The 18112-nt window shown below is 36.8% G+C and overlaps 1 protein-coding gene across 1 annotated transcript in view; it reads right to left on the bottom strand.

Moving 5' to 3' along the window:
• The window catches only part of LOC150105321 (uncharacterized), a 58302-nt gene that overhangs the window by 21358 nt on the left and 18832 nt on the right, over nucleotides 1-18112 (bottom strand). The window lies entirely within an intron of this gene.

Below are 18112 nucleotides of genomic sequence, written 5' to 3'. Positions count from 1 at the left end.
GGGGGTGTGCTTAATAAGAGAATGACTAAATCATATTTTCCTGGTGTCAAGATTAAAGATATTAGTGACACTATACAATTTCAAAAAAGTAAAAAATTATATTTTTTTAATTAAATTTTTTAATTTTTTGGCTAGAATGAATTATTTAAAATGTGAAAATATGAAATATAAGAAGATACAAAAGAGTTATCTGAAGAAGAAAAAGAAGTGTGAGAAAGTTTATAAATTTCTTATAAAGGTATGATACGAGTGAACTGAAAAGGACCATGATTACAAACAAATGAGTCCATGCATAGACTACATAGGAGGAATGGTTTCCACAAGTGAAGTAAATCTGATGAACAAACAGACTTGTATGTGCCTGATGGACAGCTTGAATGGATTTGGAAATTAGGTGTCTAGAGAAATTTTTATTCAGGAAAAGAAAGGAAACTAAAGTAATTAGGGAGGATGTAAGCATGCACAGGCTCACCTGAGGTGAGTGCAAGGCAGAAAAAGATGACAATGCTGAATGAAGTTTCTCAGGTATCAAATCTGAAAGATATTTGTTAAAAGATTCAAAATATCAGCCTATGTGTTATGGGAAAGTAAAAGAAAAATGGCAGTGCCTCCACCCAGCCAGGGAAGTGGAAAGAGAAAAAAATAGCTACATCAGACAAAAAAGGGTTGAAAGACTGGTTTCAAATTATAGATCAATTATCTCAGGAGTGATGGTGAGGAACAGAAAGGCTTTATATAAAGGGAGGAGAGGGGGGGGGAGTCTTATCTTGGCAATTTACTCACCTTCTACAATAGTGAGAATGAGATGGGTAATCGAAATGGCTACCATAATATGAGATTTCACAAAATCATAAGACAGGAGATATTGCATGGATTCACATTATATAAGTGTTAGTAAATAGGGATGGACATAACAGTGGATGATGGATAGACATCAGAGTAGCATATGGAGCTGAATCAAAGAGAAAGCAGGTAACCAGTGATGTGCCACAGGTATTGCTATTCAAACTGCATGTAATGTGATTGATTTTATAATAAATTTAGTTTAATATTATCCAAGTGTAAGCAAACAAAGTTTGTGCCTGAAGTATCTTCAGGACTGAGGAACTCGTGGTAAAGGTGGACTAAGCTCTCATCACTTGTCTTAGTATCTCTCATAATGCAAAGCACATCTCCTTGCAGACATATAGACCGGTTTCGACCTTTATTGATATCTCGTCAGTGGGAGGAGCCAGATCCAGAGGTGGTGATATAAGTGGGAAATAAATTTCACTGCCCAGCATAAGTTAAGACTACTTCCCTGCTTATCGACTACCTGCATGATAATCTACAGACTAATACTTTGGGCAAAGAATAATGGTTACCAATTCAATGTATCAAAGTATGAAGATATGCCCTTTAGAACAGGGGGGGGGAAATATATATATATATAGGTTGTGTATTGTAGAGATGGAACAGTACTGCAATGTTGACAGCTTAGTTGACCCAGTGATTAGCATATCTGCTCTCCATTCAACAGGCCATGAGTTTGAATCCCACCATAGACATGGCTGTTTATGATTGCCTTTAGGTGGGAGATGAATTTCATTGCCCAGTCTGAGACCACTGCAAGTCAGTAGCCAAGTTCAGAGAACATATAACAAAATTTGGCAAAATATCTCAAAGGATGTTGTTTAGAAACACACGATAAAGAGGGATGAGGAAATTATTATCCCTATTTATGGGATTTTGATATTGGCACATCTGGCCTGTTATGCACATATTTGGTCATTTGGGTTTCTTGCAGATGTGAATGTGGTGGAGAAGATTCAGAGGCAAGTAACCAAAATGACAACTAGTTTGCTGAACATTCCTAATCAGGATAAAAGCATGTCACTAAAGGAGTTTTATATATGGAGCAGATGATGAATTTTCCAGTATATGATTGGACAATATAGAACAGAGGAAGAGTGTGGTTAGAAAGAGTTTAAGGAATAGATTTTTTGCATGAAGAGTGGAATGGGTTGTCAGAGATGGTCATGAGAGCTTTATCAGAGAATAACTTTTCAATAATGGTTAGCATGAATTTCCCATGTTCAGCCTTTGGACTTCATAAAGACCCATGTAATAATATCCGCTCTTACTACTTTTCCACATTTCAGGTCTGTGATATTTTTTTCTCTTTAAACTACAGTACTGACATGTACTACTGACTTCATTCCTCTTGAATAATTTCTATCACTCTTCTATCAGTGCTGATCTCATTTAATAATCTATCAAAGTATTCCAGTACATCTTTATCTTCAGTTTTTGTCACTTTTACTATCTGATTAATTTCATATTTAAGTATTTTACAGTAGACTCCGGAATGTTTTGCCACTTTCATCATGGTATTTATGTTCTACCTTCTCATAACTTTTGTTTAGCTACATTTGCACACAGCTTAGCTTTCTTACATTGGTTGTAATAAATTTAGTTTAATCCTATATCCAAGTGTAAGCAAACAAAGTTTGCACCTGAAGTATCTTCAGGACTGAGGCAACTCAAGGTAAATATGGACCAAGCTCTCATCACTATTTGTCTTAGTATCTCTCATAATGCAAAGCACATCACCTTGGACATGTATAATGCATTAAGGGAAGGGCCACTACCCAGACTGGTTTCGACCTTTATTGAGGTCTTGTCAGTGGGAGCCAGACCCAGAGGTGGTGATACTAAGGTGGAAGCAATGGAGAGGTCAACTCTGGATTTAAAGAAAGATGGAAGTTTTTTTCACTTGGTTAGACTATAATAAATTTAGTTTAATCCTAAATTTATTCAAGTGTAAGCAAACAAGTCCTGAAGATACTTCAGGTGCAAACTTGTTTGCTTATACTTGGATAAAGGATTCAACTAAATTTATTATAGTCTAACCAAGTGAAAAAACTTCCAACATCATTCTCTAAATCCAGAGGAATTTAATAATAAGGTGAGACACCTTTTGGCAACTCGTATAGGTAAATATGTCTCCATTGCTTCCACCTTAGTATCACCACCTCTGGGTCTGGCTCCCACTGACGAGACCTCAATAAAGGTTGAAACCAGTCTGGGTAGTGACCCTTCCCTTAATGCATAGCATTATACATGTCTACAAGGAGATGTGCTTTGCATTATGGGAGATACTAAGACAAGTAGTGATGAGAGCTTGGCCACCTTTACAATGAGTTGCCTCAGTCCTGAAGATATTTCAGGCACAAACTTGTTTGCTTACACTTGGATAAAGGATTAAACTAAATTTATTATAGTACAACCAAGTGAAAAAACTCCCAAAAAAAAAAAAAAACCATTAGTTTGGATTTCTTGGAGATAAAGGAAAAGATAACTGGTGACTTACTTATCAAGAACTTTTGATATAGGTCAAGGAAAAGGTGTAGATATAGTATTCAACAATAAATACAAGGATAATCTTGAATGACAATCTTCTAAGCTATTGAAGAGGCTTAGAAATGGAGAAAAGAGTACTGTAAAAGGAATTAAAGATGAAAAAGGTGACATGAAAACTGAAGAGTATCCTAGATGTTTGGAGTGATTATTTTGAATGACTGTTAAATGAACCAAGCAGTGATAGAACCATACTAGACAATTCTCAAGAGGAATGCAAAAAGGATTACATATTAATACTTGATGTAGAAAACACAGTCAAAAACTTAAAATGTGGAAAGGCAGCTGGAGTAGATTATATTCGACCAAGAATGCTTAAGTATGGAGGTATAAAAGTGCTGCAGTGGCTATGCTGCATAATTCAACTCCAAATGGGAAACCAAACTGAAAGAAATCAACCCAGAAGATAACTCCATGTGGAAGTTTGTAAAATCTCTTCGTACCAAAAGACAACCACTTCCCCCTTTAAAGACCAATCTTGGAGTTGCACACACAGATGAAGAAAAAGCAGAAGCCCTAATTGACAATCTGGAAAATCAATGCAGCCCATCTTATGCAAACTTAAATATCAATCTTATTTACAAAGTTCATCGTAAAGTTAGAAATGCACTAAGTCAGCTTAAGGATGATTCAGAAACCATCACCCCCACATCTCCAACAGAAATAATAAAAATCATTTCCCATCTGAAGAATAAAAAGGCCCCCGGCCCTGACGGCATTACCAATAGAATAATAAAGCTACTCCCACGGAAAGCCATAATTCATCTAGTTAATATTACCAATTCCATCTTAAGATTCCAATACTTTCCCTCTGATTGGAAAGTCGCGGACATTATACCTCTGAAAAAACCTGGTAATAACCCACAACTTCCCCAAAGCTACAGGCCCATCAGTCTTCTTTCCTGTCTTAGCAAAGTAACAGAAAAGGTCATCCTATCAAGACTACAATCAGCAGTGGACCAACAGAAAATAATCCCAAATGAACAATTTGGGTTTCGCAAAGCTCACAACACGGTGCAACAAATTCACCGACCAACAGAACATATCACTCATGGCTTTAACTGGCACCTTCATACTGCTGCTGTATTTTTGGATGTTGCCAAGGCCTTTGATAAGGTCTGGCATCAAGGCCTTATCTTCAAACTAATTGAAAACAATATCCCAATTAAACTAGTGAAACTCATATATTCATACATCAGTGAAAGATACATGCAAGTAAAACTCAACGGAATTGTTTCTTCAAGGCGCAAAATCCTGGCGGGAGTACCTCAAGGTTCTCTTCTGGCCCCAATACTTTTCACAACTTACATGGCAGATGTTCCTCTCAACCCAAAAACTACTACGGCTCTTTATGCCGACGACACCGCTATTCTAGCCAGATCGCTCATCCCTCACCTAGCAATCACTAGACTCCAAGGAAGTATCAATGAGCTAGCAAACTGGTTCACCAACTGGAGAATTCAAGTAAACCCCCTCAAAAGCTCAGCCATGATGTTTTCAAGAAGAAAGATCTGCAACAAAGAAGACATCCTGCTCTCTGGTCAAAAGATCCCATGGCATTCAGAGACCAAATATCTTGGGGTATTGATGGATAAGAAACTCCTTTTCAACAAACACATCAATCTCGTTTGTTCCAAATCTTCCAAAGTCATAGCTCAGCTCTACCCATTGATCAACCGCAAGAGCAAATTGAACCTACATAATAAATTGCTTCTTTACCAGATGGTAATACGTCCAGTCATTACCTACGCCTCACCAGCATGGAGTCACACTTCAAGATCAAACATTTCAAAATTACAGAGAATCCAAAACAAATGCCTTAGGATGATCCTGGATGCACCGTGGTTCATCAGAAATTCACAAATTCACCGAGAAACCGGCACTCCATACATCTCCTCTCTTCTTCGTGATCTTGCAGAAAAATTCTTCGTGAAGTCAAGTTCACATTCAAACCCACTAATCGTGCAAGCTGTCAATTACAATGAGACTTATTACTACAAACACAAAAGACCGAAGGCTATTCTTCTCTCAACTGATCATAGCTAACACTACTGCCCTCAGAGGGCGAGCTTAATTGCTCACAAATCTCCCATTCCCAAATAACTCTCATTACAGATAAAGGGGAATATGAAAAGCACTTGTGCTTCACCCATCCTGTCAGTAACGTCAATGGGCTGCATAATTCAGAGGGCCTGGTCAGAAGGTTGAATTCCTGATGATTGGAGAATAGCCCATCTATGAAAAATGGAATGAAGCTGAATGTAAGAATTACAGAACAATTTCTCTCCTAAGTGTTCTAGGTAAGATTTATGCAAGCATACTTGAAAAGAGGCCAAGAAAGATTATGGAAGAGAACCTTGGAGAAGAACAAGCTGGGTTCATGCAAAATAGAGGTTTTCAAGATCAGATATGCACTTTAAGACAAATAGTTAAGAAATCTTGGGAACATGACAAGGATCTGGACTTAAGTTTTGTAGATCTGGAAAAGTCATATGATAATGTGCCCAGAAAAAAGCTTCTCAAAACACTACAATTATATGGTGCAAATAGAATATTAATAGTCCAGTGTGAATAGAACATTATACAGAGTAATACATAGTCTATATTTAAGTTGTCAGTCAGCAGTTAGAATTGAAGGAAATACAGGAAGCATACTTGAAAAGTATACTTCCTGTATTTCCTTCAATTGACATAATGATGTAAAATCAGAGGTAAGATAAGGATGCACATTATGAAAGCAATAGCATTAGGCTGGCCTGGTTGGCTGAGTGCTTAGCATATCTGCTCTCCAGCCAGAAGGCTGTGGGTTCAAATCCTGCTGTGGGCATGGATTTTGTGATTGTCTGTGAAAATACTAGTGGTGCTGAGCAGTAGATGGTGCTCATGTAGTTGCAGTTCATTGTCGTTGATGGATTGAGTGGTGGAGACAGTGTTGTAGGTGAGGCTTTGGACTCCCTGGAGGTGTCACATAATAATAATATTAGAATAGATGTTACACTTAGTTCTTTGCTTTATAAAGATATAATCCTAAATACTTTTAGTGCAAGTCTCCAGGATTTTTTAAATTGAATAACAGCTGTAATAAATTTAGCATAAAAATCAGCAATAAAAAGATAAAGAATGAATGGAGATCCAATAGAGCAAGTAAAACATTTCAGCTACTTAGGCAGCTTTTGAGATGTGGTGTTACAGAAAGCTGTTGAGGATATCATATACTGGAAGACAGACAAATGGATGGATGCTAGAAAGGATCAGCAGAACTTGAAGGCTCCTTTAGGATATTGACAGAAGAAAGTTGAAATACTTTGGACACATTGAAAGGATGGAAGGTAGGCTTCTCAGAACAGCAATAAAAGGTCAAGTTCCTGGAAAAATAGGAAGGGGGTAGACCATCAATGAGATGGATGACTTATCTTCACAGAGTTGAAGCCTCTAGACAACAGAATAAGCAAAGCTGGTATGTTGGGTAGCCAACTGAATAAATTTATAAGACAAAACACCAAACTAGAAGTATACAAGACAGCGTTCAAGCCAGTTTTTAAGTTATGGATTCGAGAGTTGGGTTAGAAGTAAAGCACTTGATCAAAGACTAGAGACCACAGATATGAAGATTCTGAGAAAAATTTGGGAGTGAACTGATGAGATCAATGGCAGAATCATATTAAAAATGAAGATATTAGAAAGGACTGACATTGGCCATTTAAATAGAATAGTGAAGAAAGGTTAGCAAAACAGGTGTTTGATGCCAAGATGGCAGGAAAAAGACCCAGAGGAAGACCAAGATCTAGATGGATTGATTCAGTCAGAAGTGCCCTAGAAGCAGAAAATTTAGATATGACAATATTGGAGTGCTCACAAGTAATAGATTGATTTGGAGGAAAATTGTTGATAGGAGATTAATAATCATGCAAACTTAATTATGTAGTGCTGTCATAGTAACACGAATAACCCCTGGGGGTACTTATCTGGAAATTGATGATGAGAGACTAGGACATGCATTATGCAAACAAATTGAAATGCTTGGAGCAGAAAAGAAAATTAACAAAGATTTCTAAGAAAAATAATGAAGTTCTTTAATTTGACAAAAGCAGATGTCAACAGCTACTGTCATTAAGAAAGAAATTTTGAGTATAAGAAAGAGTAGGACATAAACCTGCTATAAAACTGCTTGGAGAAGTGGAGGAAGAATATCCTAGAAAAAATAGTGATATCTGGTGAGAGTGAAGTTAGAAAATTGTCAATAAGGCTTCAGTTAAATGAAAGAGATACCCAACAATTTGTGGATTTCAAAGATGGTTTCAGAAAAAAATTTGATGAATGCTCTGAGTATGATATCAGTTTCAACACGTGAATGTGAATGAGTATTTTCACAAACAAATTTGATAATCAGCACAATCAAAGCATCTGATGGAAAAAACAATTTCTTCACTAGTATTTGTTTTAAGAAATAGTAGCAAACTATATGCACAGCACTAACATACTTTGATCCTGCAAAATATGTCAATTCATGGCTGCTTAGATAATAGATCATTCACCAACAGACCCAAATTAGTAAAGAAAGAAGTTGGTATATTGTGCCAGATGAAACTTAATAAAATTTTTGAATTAAAAAAAAAAAATTACACATTTTACTCTTTTTTTAATTTATACTTTTACAATATATTTCTGCTTAATAAATGGATTATATACTTAATTTGCTGTTCTTATTCCAAAAACATTCTCACATTAGGAAGTAATAATATCAGTAAAGAATTTCTTAGTTTTTATATCCTTTTAAATTTCTTCTGTTGATAAGAATGAATACTGGCACCATTCTTTTTTTTTAAAAAAAAATGCAATGTTGCCTGCCATTGGAGATGTGCATGTTGAGTGTTCAATGCCATAGATACTTCCTTCCCCAGATCATTATTACTTCCATCAGTTCAGTGGATCTTCTCAGAAGAACCGACTTAATTCATACAGATGATAAATGAAATGAACAACACAAACTTGTCGGACTTGAATTTTATGAAACCATCTAACAGCTCAAAAACTCTTTTCTTGCTAGATGGTATAAACAGTGAATTGTATGCAAGAGTATACCTATCTGGGACAAACGATATCTATCAACAGTAGAAAAGACAAATGCAGTCTAGCAGAACAAAAGCATGGAATAATTATTGGAGAATACATCAGTGGATGAAGGGTGATTAAACTGCACATCTCACTCAAAAGCTAATATGCTTCATTATATTGCTTATATTACATAGAAGGGCCCCAACTGGCTATTGACTATACAGAGAAAGACCAAGAGAAATTCTACACTATTACCCTAGAGGAAAGTGAGCCCATGGAAAACCAAAGACACAACAGCCACACTGACTATTCATGGAAGAGGAAGAAGAATAAAAGATGAACAGACACAGTAAGTTTGCAGTTGAACCGTAAAATTATATTGGGTATCTACTGCTCATGTTTTAACAAGCCCAATGAAAATTGGAGGAATGATGGATACCAGTAGAAAAGACAGAGCTAAAACAGAACATCTATAAGACAGTGGGTAATCATCAGTTAGGGAAGGATCATCTATCAGCTGAATCGTCTTTCTCTGGATAGCATCAAGAATTTATTTTATTTTCAGTTTTTTGGAAGGGGGGGGGACTAGTTTGGTGCAAACATGAAGAGCTCATGTCTGCCCAACCTTAGAATATTGTTCACAATATTCCAAAGCTGGACAGGTTTGCGATTTGTACAGAGTTAGTAGCTGGATGGGTTGGGAGGCAGCATTTTCAGCCAAAAAAGTATGCTAGAAAGGCTACAAGTAAATGTCAATCGAAAAGCAATCTGATCATATATGTATTATCAAAGATTGGGGAGGTAAAATGGGATCTTTTTTAGGAATAAGGCAAATCTGCATTTTGATAGTAGCAAAGGTGACTAGGCTGTGTTCATCCAAATTAAATAATGGTATAGAGATCTGCATTCAAGGCACTGTAGAAAATCTTGATCATTTGACAAACTTTGCAGTGCTTGGTTTGTCATATGAGTAAGAGGAATGAAGTCTACTGACATCATTGAAACTATGGCTACGATTAGTGGTCAGTGACAGACTATGTATATAAAGATAAAGAGGACAAGCAATAGAACAGAGCCCAGAAGCATTCTTATATTGATGGAGAAGTTTCAAGATATAAGCTACCCACTTTAACACAACAAAAGACCAGAGAATGCTGGCTAAATAATTATAGCAGGTGGAAAGGAAACCAAAAGATGGCAATTTATTGATTAATTCTCAATGACAGACTTGATCAAATGTTCTGGAGATATGATCAAGAACAGCAGTACAGCTTTGTTCAGACCTTTCCATCACACCTGTCCAGAGGTAGGTCATGGTAGGCTAGGATTCTATGATCTAGTCAAGGAATCCATACTAGTGGTCAATTAACTGATGAGCCTTTAGGTAGTGAAAGAAGCTGACATAAATTATTTTGAAGAGGACTGAGGGTAGGATGATGGGTTGATAGTTTGCAAGTTTTTTTTTTTTTTTTTTTTAGAATGGGCTGAATATAGACTTGCTTCTACACCTACCAGGATCGATTCCAGCTGAGTATAAAAAATGTAGAGATGACACAGAATAGGCATTAATTCTGAGACAAAACTTTTGAGTACAACTAGGGAGATGGCATCATAACCAGAATATTTTTTGCTTTCTAGGTTATTTAAAATTCTTTTGATATCTTGCCTAAAGACAACAGTATGCATGTGGCATGCATTGTTTCTGGTATGGTAAAAGGTGATTTTCCTTGGTTGTCTAGATAGATATTGGAGAAGAATGATGTCTGAAATCATCACCTTTATCTTTAGGTACTGTACAATGGAGAGAGAGAGAGAGGGGGGGAAACAAGGTTGAGAAGTTGCACTAAATGGCCTTTCACTAGGACCTAGAAGGCATGACTGCCATTCGAAATATGAAATCAGATTTGGATTTTTTGACAACTGTTTTTGTGGTGTGCTTCAGTGTTGGCTGAGTATGAAGCTTGAGTTATCACAAGCCATATCCAATATTCTCAAGTTTTTTTTTCCCCCTTTTCTGAGTCACCTTCAGGGGCACGCCGGCAAAGTGTGCAATATGTGCAAAGTACACAGGCACCAGGATAGTAAAGGCGCGAAAGATTTCAGGTGGCAAAAACTTTGACGCAGAATCTGTATTTTGTAGTAGAAGTAGACCACTAAGGCGATGTAAAAAGACAACACAATTTGATTACGAACATGAAAATATGGTAGATCCTGAAATTTCATTTACAGTAAATTTTTTCCTCTGCATAATGGATCAAACATTAGAATCTTTGCAGGAACGATTTACTTTATTAAAAGAACATATGAATTCATTTCAGTTTTAGTATTTGTTAAGTACTTCACAAAATAAAGAATATTTATTATCTTGTTGTAAAAAGTTACGACAAAAATTAACACGAGAATCATTCAGACATTGACGCAGACGATTTATGTGAAGAAATTTTACACTGCCAACCATTCATTTCTAATTTTAAAAACAATATATATCAGATAATTCAGTATATTTATTCAAACAACTTAATCACAGTTTATCCAAACTTCACAATTTCTCTTCAGATTCTTTTGTCATTACTGGTATCTGCTGCATCTGCGGAATGGTCCTTTTCAACTTAAAATTATTAAAAACTACTTGCGCTCCACAATGGTACAAGACAGACTTTCAAATCTTGCCATTATATTAATAGAGTCTGATATTTTGGATCAAGTTGATATACATAATATTATTCGAGAATTTTCATTAATGAAAACTAGAAAAGTTCAATTCACTAAGTGATTTTTCTTTCTGTTTAAATATTTATTTACCTATTTCTTTACCCATTAATGTTTAATATGTACCTATTTTATGTACCTTAAAATTATTAAAAACTACTTGCGCTCCATTGTGGAGCGCAAGTAGTTTTTAATAATACAAGACAGACTTTCAAATCTTGCCATTATATTAATAGAGTCTGATATTTTGGATCAACTTGATATACATAATATTATTCGAGAATTTTCATTAATGAAAACTAGAAAAGTTCAATTCACTAAGTGATTTTTCTTTCTGTTTAAATATTTATTTACCTATTTCTTTACCCATTAATGTTTAATATGTACCTATTTTATATACTTTTAAGTTTATCTGTTTCTTATTTATACCTATACAAAGTACAAATGACAACGTGATTTTCTTGCGAAATAAAATATAGTTTAATTTTGTACCAAAAAATATTTAATATTTTTGTTTTTATAAAACTGTAAGTTTATCAATAATATTTTTGGTTTACAGATCAAGTGTTGATCAATTTTATTAACTTAACCAACTAGTTTCACCAAACTTTAACTGTTGGCGTGTTCAGGGCACTTACATATAGGCTGAAACAATCTCACAATTATGTGTAACTATAAAACTGACAAGAATAACTGTTATTCTTGTCAGTTGGTTAAGTTAATAAAATTGATCAACACTTGATCTGTAAACCAAAAATATTATAACTAATTCTCAGGATCAAGAAAATAAACCTTCATTGTGTAAGTTTATCTGTTAATTTACGTAAAACTATATAAGTGCAATTCACAAATGATTTTCTAGCCAAATAACAAATTACTTTATTTTTTTCCAAATTATTTTTGTTGTTTTTGTACCCTTCTTGTATGTTTATTGTTTTTTTATACATTTTTTTTTGTAATTTCTGCTTTTTCTTCAATAAACTTATAATTAATATATTTCATATTTACTCACTGATATGATTTTATAAAGTGATTTTTTTTATTGGGGAAAGGGGTATAGGGGTGCCAACTAAAGTTTTGCACACAGGCGATGGACACTACTGGAGTGTCCCTGGTCCTCTTGACATATGTTGAAATTGCTGGAATTGGAATGAAGGCCTTCATGCCAGAGGTAATAATTTTCTTGAACTTACTCAGAGCATATGTTCAGATTAGGAAAACAGAAGCAGTATGCTTCTAATCTCCTGAGGTGTCCTTTGCAGTTTATGTGGAGGAGAACTGGTGAAGAAAAATGGAAGGATATTAGCAGCATGGAGAGGATTATCTATTATTTAAGTAGGTGGGTGAATGATTTGTGCTAAATCATTGCTTATTGCAAGCACTTTGAAACATTTATTCCAGCTTGTTTGGTAAGACTGAAAGAGAAAAGTCTGCTGGAGTTGTGGACATTGAAGTAACCTACAAAAATGACTTCACTATTTAGATAATTCAATTGAAGGATGTCAAGCTTCAGGAAAGGGGTCACTGATTTTCTGAATCACTGACATCTTCACCTTATTCTTGAAGGTAAGAGGAGAGTATTAAGCACAGCAGATGAATATACTGAATGGGATAAAGAAATTTTAAGCCAGAGATGGTCAAAAAACAGAGAATTCTAAATATGACTTTTACCAGCATGCAGTACAAGTGTAATGTGAATTAATGTATTGCAGGTAGCAGTTGTAGGTCAGATCTAATTATCTTACGTTGGAGGTTTTCTTGGGTGCCATAGGCATCGGGGGGGATCCCCATAGTATTATTATTACGGGCGACTCCAGGGAGTCCTTAGACTCATCGACGGAGGCCCTAAACATCATGTCCACACAACTATATGACATTCTCACAGTATCTATCATACCTTGCCTTGAACTCACTCACTGTCACAGCACCCACAACAGACTCTGGCAGCTTATTCCACTCATTTACCACTCTAAAAGTAAAGAACCCAGCTCTAACATCCCTGCTAACCACACTGTTGCCTAGCTTCCATAGGTGTCCTAGTTCTCCCACGAGTCCTGATCTCAGAAATATCCTCTGAATTAATCCTGTAGAAACCATTTAGCAATTTGGATGTCTCAATCATATCTCCCCTTTTCCACCTATCAACTAATTTCTGCAACCCACAAATCTTCAACCTGTTCTCATATGGTTCATTCCATAGACCTGCTATCATCTTAGTCAGTAGTCTCTGGATCCTCTCCACCTCCTCTCCATCAAGAAGGAACCTAGGTGACCAAATCTGGGCCCAGTAGTCAAGATGAGGTCTTATCAAGGCTCGGTACAGAGGTACAATAACTTGCTTGTCTCTGCTCGTCAAGGTATTTTTCAACAACCAAGTGAGTTGATGAACTGATTTAGCTACTTTTGCAATGTGCCCCCTAAACTTCATCTCCCTATCCACCAACACTCCCAAGTCCCTGGCCTCATCAATCTCCTGGAGTACAGTTCCATCAATGTGGTATACTGCTGCTAATCTTTTCACCCCAAAATGCATAACCTTACATTTTGTCACATTAAATTGACATCCATTCTCCTTAGCCCAGAACTCCAATCTATCCAAGTCGTCCTGCAAGATTTTGACATCTTCTGCATTCACTATCGCCCTACCCAACTTTACATCATCAGTGAACAAATGAACTGTTCCTCTTAGATCCTTCCCTATATCGTTAATGAACAAATTAAACAGCAGTGGTTCAAGAACAGAACTCTGCAACATACCACTAGTCACAGGCTGTCTTTTGTACTCTACTCCTGAATAAACTACTCTTTGTTATCTCTCCATCAACCACCCACCTATCCATCTCACCAACCGTATATCCATTCCCATATGTTGTAGTTTACGGATTAGAATTCCATGTGGTATCCTGTCAAACGCCTTTGCCAGGTCCAGCAGTATCACTGTAAACCCATTACCCTTGTCCAGTTCAGCCATCACCTTGTTATAAAACTTGAGCAAGTTACTGAGGCATGATCTACTCTTCACAAAGCCATGCTGTCCCCTATACAGTATCTCATTTTCATCAATCCATTCCTGTATTTTTCCCCTTGACTTCTTTCTCCAAGACCTTGACAATGACTCCTGATATGCTGATTGGTCGGTAATTTGCAACTGTAGTCTTGGATCCTCCTTTATGCAGTGGAACTATTTTCCCCTCTTTCACCACCTTTGGGACTAAATCAGACCCGAGACTCAGATTAAACAACAGGTCAAGGCACTGATAATTCTTTGGCCGCTTCATGCAAGACCCGTGCTGGTATACCATCCAATCCCACAGATGTATTCACATTAAGGTTCTGTAATAGACTATTCACCTCCACTTCATTCATCACAATTCCCGTATAAACTAATGGTTCCTTCATTTTTTCAATGTTACCACCTGGATGATATACTTTTGCAAAGTGCTCGCTCAGTAACTCCACTATATCGACTGATTCAGTGATCTCCTTACCATCGTCATTCCTTAAAATCATTTTGCCATGTACAGTTTTTTTCTTGCTTGCAGCATGTTGAAAGAACTGTTTGGGATTCTCTTTAGCTTGCATAGCTAGTTTCTTTTCATAATCCGCTTTTGCTTTTTTTACCACACTCGTTAGCCTTCTGGTCTGAACTTTATACCATTCGTGTGCTTGCAGGTCACCTCTTTCTTTAAATTCCGTCCACAGTTGTTTCTTTTTTTGCAGCTCAAGCTTAATGATGTTATTCATCCATTTAACCCCTGCTTGTTTTATTATTCGGACCCTAGGTATACAATCAGCCATAACCTCCTGTAAATGCTCCTTGACCACTTCCCATGCTCTATCGACATCCAGCCCTTGCAGTTGTACATGCCATGGCACTGATCCAAGCAATCTCCTAAGCTTGTCATACTTGCCAGCACGGTAATTCCACATATACCCTGTCTTAATCGAAAATTCACACCTTTAGCCACCTCCTAGGTCAAGACCTTATGATAGCTCTCACCAATAGGTGGCAACATGGTCATATTCATTACAGTCAAATTCTCAGATGCTATTACCAGGTCAAGTACTCTCACGCCCCTAGTATTTTCCATTACATGCTGTCTAAGATAGTTATCCCTTAATAATTGAATAAAATCCGTTTCCTTCCTCACATGTGACATTGTCTATATATATATAAAAAAATTTCAAAAGCTTCCAACAACGAGAAAATGTTACTTTGATGAGTTTGGGGTTGAACCATACATCGGTGTTGATCAACAGTTCTTGTGTTCATATATGATTAGAGGAAAGTGAGAGATGGAAGCAGCCAATTTGGTGGAGCAGAGCCCATGGAAATGCCTATAGAAGAGACACAATTAGTAACAAAGCATCTAATGGAAAACAACTGGAGTAAGTTGGTGAGAGAAGGATTATCAAATTAAGTGAATTGCTCTTGATTGAATACAATCGAGCATTCTGAGGTGGAGAATTTAGGTACACCCAAATGTGAGAACAATATTCCAAAGTTAGGTGGATTTGAGGTTTGTGAAGTGTCAGGAGATGAGTAGGAGAAAAGTACTGCTTGGACAAAAAAAAAGTTACCATTGGAGGCTGAACAGGCTATTGACCTGATGTGCTTGCCTGTGTAGCTCAGTGAATGTAGCGTTTGCACACCACAGCATTTGACTGCATATGCTTTCGAATCTAGTCGGCAACTAGAGGGAATTTTCTAAGTCTTTTTTCGATCGGTTCCCGAGTTAGTTGATCTCTGGCATGGGCAAGTGGGTTTTTTCTCCCAGAAATTCGGGTTTTTCGTCCCGTAAACTCAGGAAAATCGACCGTAGAACCCACATTATTTCAGACATTAAATATATTGAATTAGGTTGGGGACACGAGATGGCGGCACTTGTTGAGCCGTCTCTCTTCACTGCGTGCCGCTTAATTAGTGATAGCCTTGGCCCAGCTATCTCTGATTGGGCACCATTGGAGATTAAACTGCTCACTCAGTCTCCAAAAGTTAGATAGAGCTAAAACGGCCTCGCCTACTCCCTATACGGGAATAAAAAGGCATTAGATGGTTTTTTTTAGCTTATTCCAGGATAGATTAGATGCGAGATTTCAACTCAAGAAGAGTTGTCATCCTGGTTGGCAAGAAGAATATTGTCAAAAGTGAATGGGGGAAGGGAGGTATAGTCTTTCTTCTTGGAAATGAAACAGGAGTATCTTTTGGTGACATTCAAATTCATCACAGTTGTCCTCATCCACTTAAGAATTGGCAAGGAGATTCAGTTTCAAGTATTGGTTAAAGAAGGTACTGAAGTCTGAATTATGAGCACTATTTGAAAATGAAAAAGAGGAGTGAAAATCACTGTCATCAGCAAAGCTATGGATAGGGCTGGAAGTCTTCCTCCTATACATCACTAATGTATAGGAAGAAGAGTGTAGGTGAAAGCAGTGATGGGTACACTACCATTAACTGAAAAATCTGGTGAAATGAAACCATCCACCATGACTCAATCAAATGCCTTGGAAATATCAAAAGCTACCACTTGAGTTTCTCTGAACTTTTCCATGACCTGCTTCCTGAGATTTTTTTTGTGTATAGTTTTGTTTTTTGAAAATCTTTTGAGCATTTTTGATATTTTTAGAGATTTTCTGACGGTTTTTGAAGGAGTTTTTTTTTTAAACTACAGACTATGGAATTTTTTTCACTGTTTATTATGATTGCATGTAAAATAATGGGAAATTTTAAGAGGAGAGTGCATACAGTAGGGGGTGAAGGACTTGGGAAGCCACTACTCACACACAGGGAGTGCCTAGACCAGGAGTTGCCAAAGTTATTTGCCCGTCGACCCTTTCAAGCGTTTCTTGACTTTTTATCGATCCCCTATATTTTACTATTACGTAATTATAATAGGACAAGCAAAAAAAGACGCTTATGTGAGTTTTTAGATTGCTTATTTTATAGTTACAGTGTTTATTGTATGTATAATATAGTATATATTATTATATTACTATTGCTACTACTATCACTAGTAATATCACTGGTATTACTAGTGATATTAATAAACTACTGGTATTAATATAACTGGTATTACTACCAGCGCTGCTCAACTCTTCAACATAGAGAAGTTTAGTTCGTGAATGAATAACAATTGAATTATAATATGTATGTTGATGAATTTTAGAACATTAATGCTCACTTGTATGTCGATGTGCAAAAATGAGACTGGGATCGAATACTTTTAAGTATCAGTAAATAAGAACTATGCACGTGTTGCAATCTCGCTCCCACTGCGCCGACTGGCAGGAACCACCAACATCCATTTATTGGTAAATACGTTCATTTTGGCCTACTTGATTGGCCTCAGTAACTATTTTCATGTCCTTACTCCATCTTACAGGTCCTATTCATGGACCTGTAAGATGGAGGTACTGATCCCACGATTCATTCTTAATTGCATTGTCATTACCTCCATGTCTTTTGTCATGGAGGTAATCCAAGTTAACCGAATTAAATATTACCCATACAATGATGTCTTATATTTTTCTGTCGACCCCTAACAATGTCATATCAACCCCAAGGGGTCAATATCGACCCCTTTGGTGACCACTGGCCTAGACCAAGCATGGCCTTCAACAGTGTTGCCCTGGAAGCTGCTGTACTGGCTCCTTCCATGCCCAACCTGGCAAAGTAAGCAACAGCAAGATTATTTGTCAGTTGATAGAGAGGTCTCCCTTAGAGTTACAAACAGGTTTGGTCCCATGCACTATCGACCTATGGAAATCACTTTATAGCTGTACCCTCAAGTAGGGTGGTTCTGGCTCACTAGTTAAATATTATGATAAGGAGAGCATGAACAAGAAGGCTTTCACATGCACTGTATGTAGGAAGAAAGGGCAAAACAGAAACTAGAAACCCTACTTTAGAGACAATGGCAAAGGCCATTTCACACCTCCAAGAAAGCAA

The sequence above is a fragment of the Typopeltis vanoorti genome, chromosome 6, assembly GCF_054136105.1.
Source record: "Typopeltis vanoorti isolate ZY-2024b chromosome 6, IOZ_Tvanoo_1.0, whole genome shotgun sequence".
Taxonomy (NCBI): domain Eukaryota; kingdom Metazoa; phylum Arthropoda; class Arachnida; order Uropygi; family Thelyphonidae; genus Typopeltis; species Typopeltis vanoorti.
Note: the sequence above shows the minus strand (reverse complement) of the source record. Positions and strands in the feature narration are given on the sequence as shown.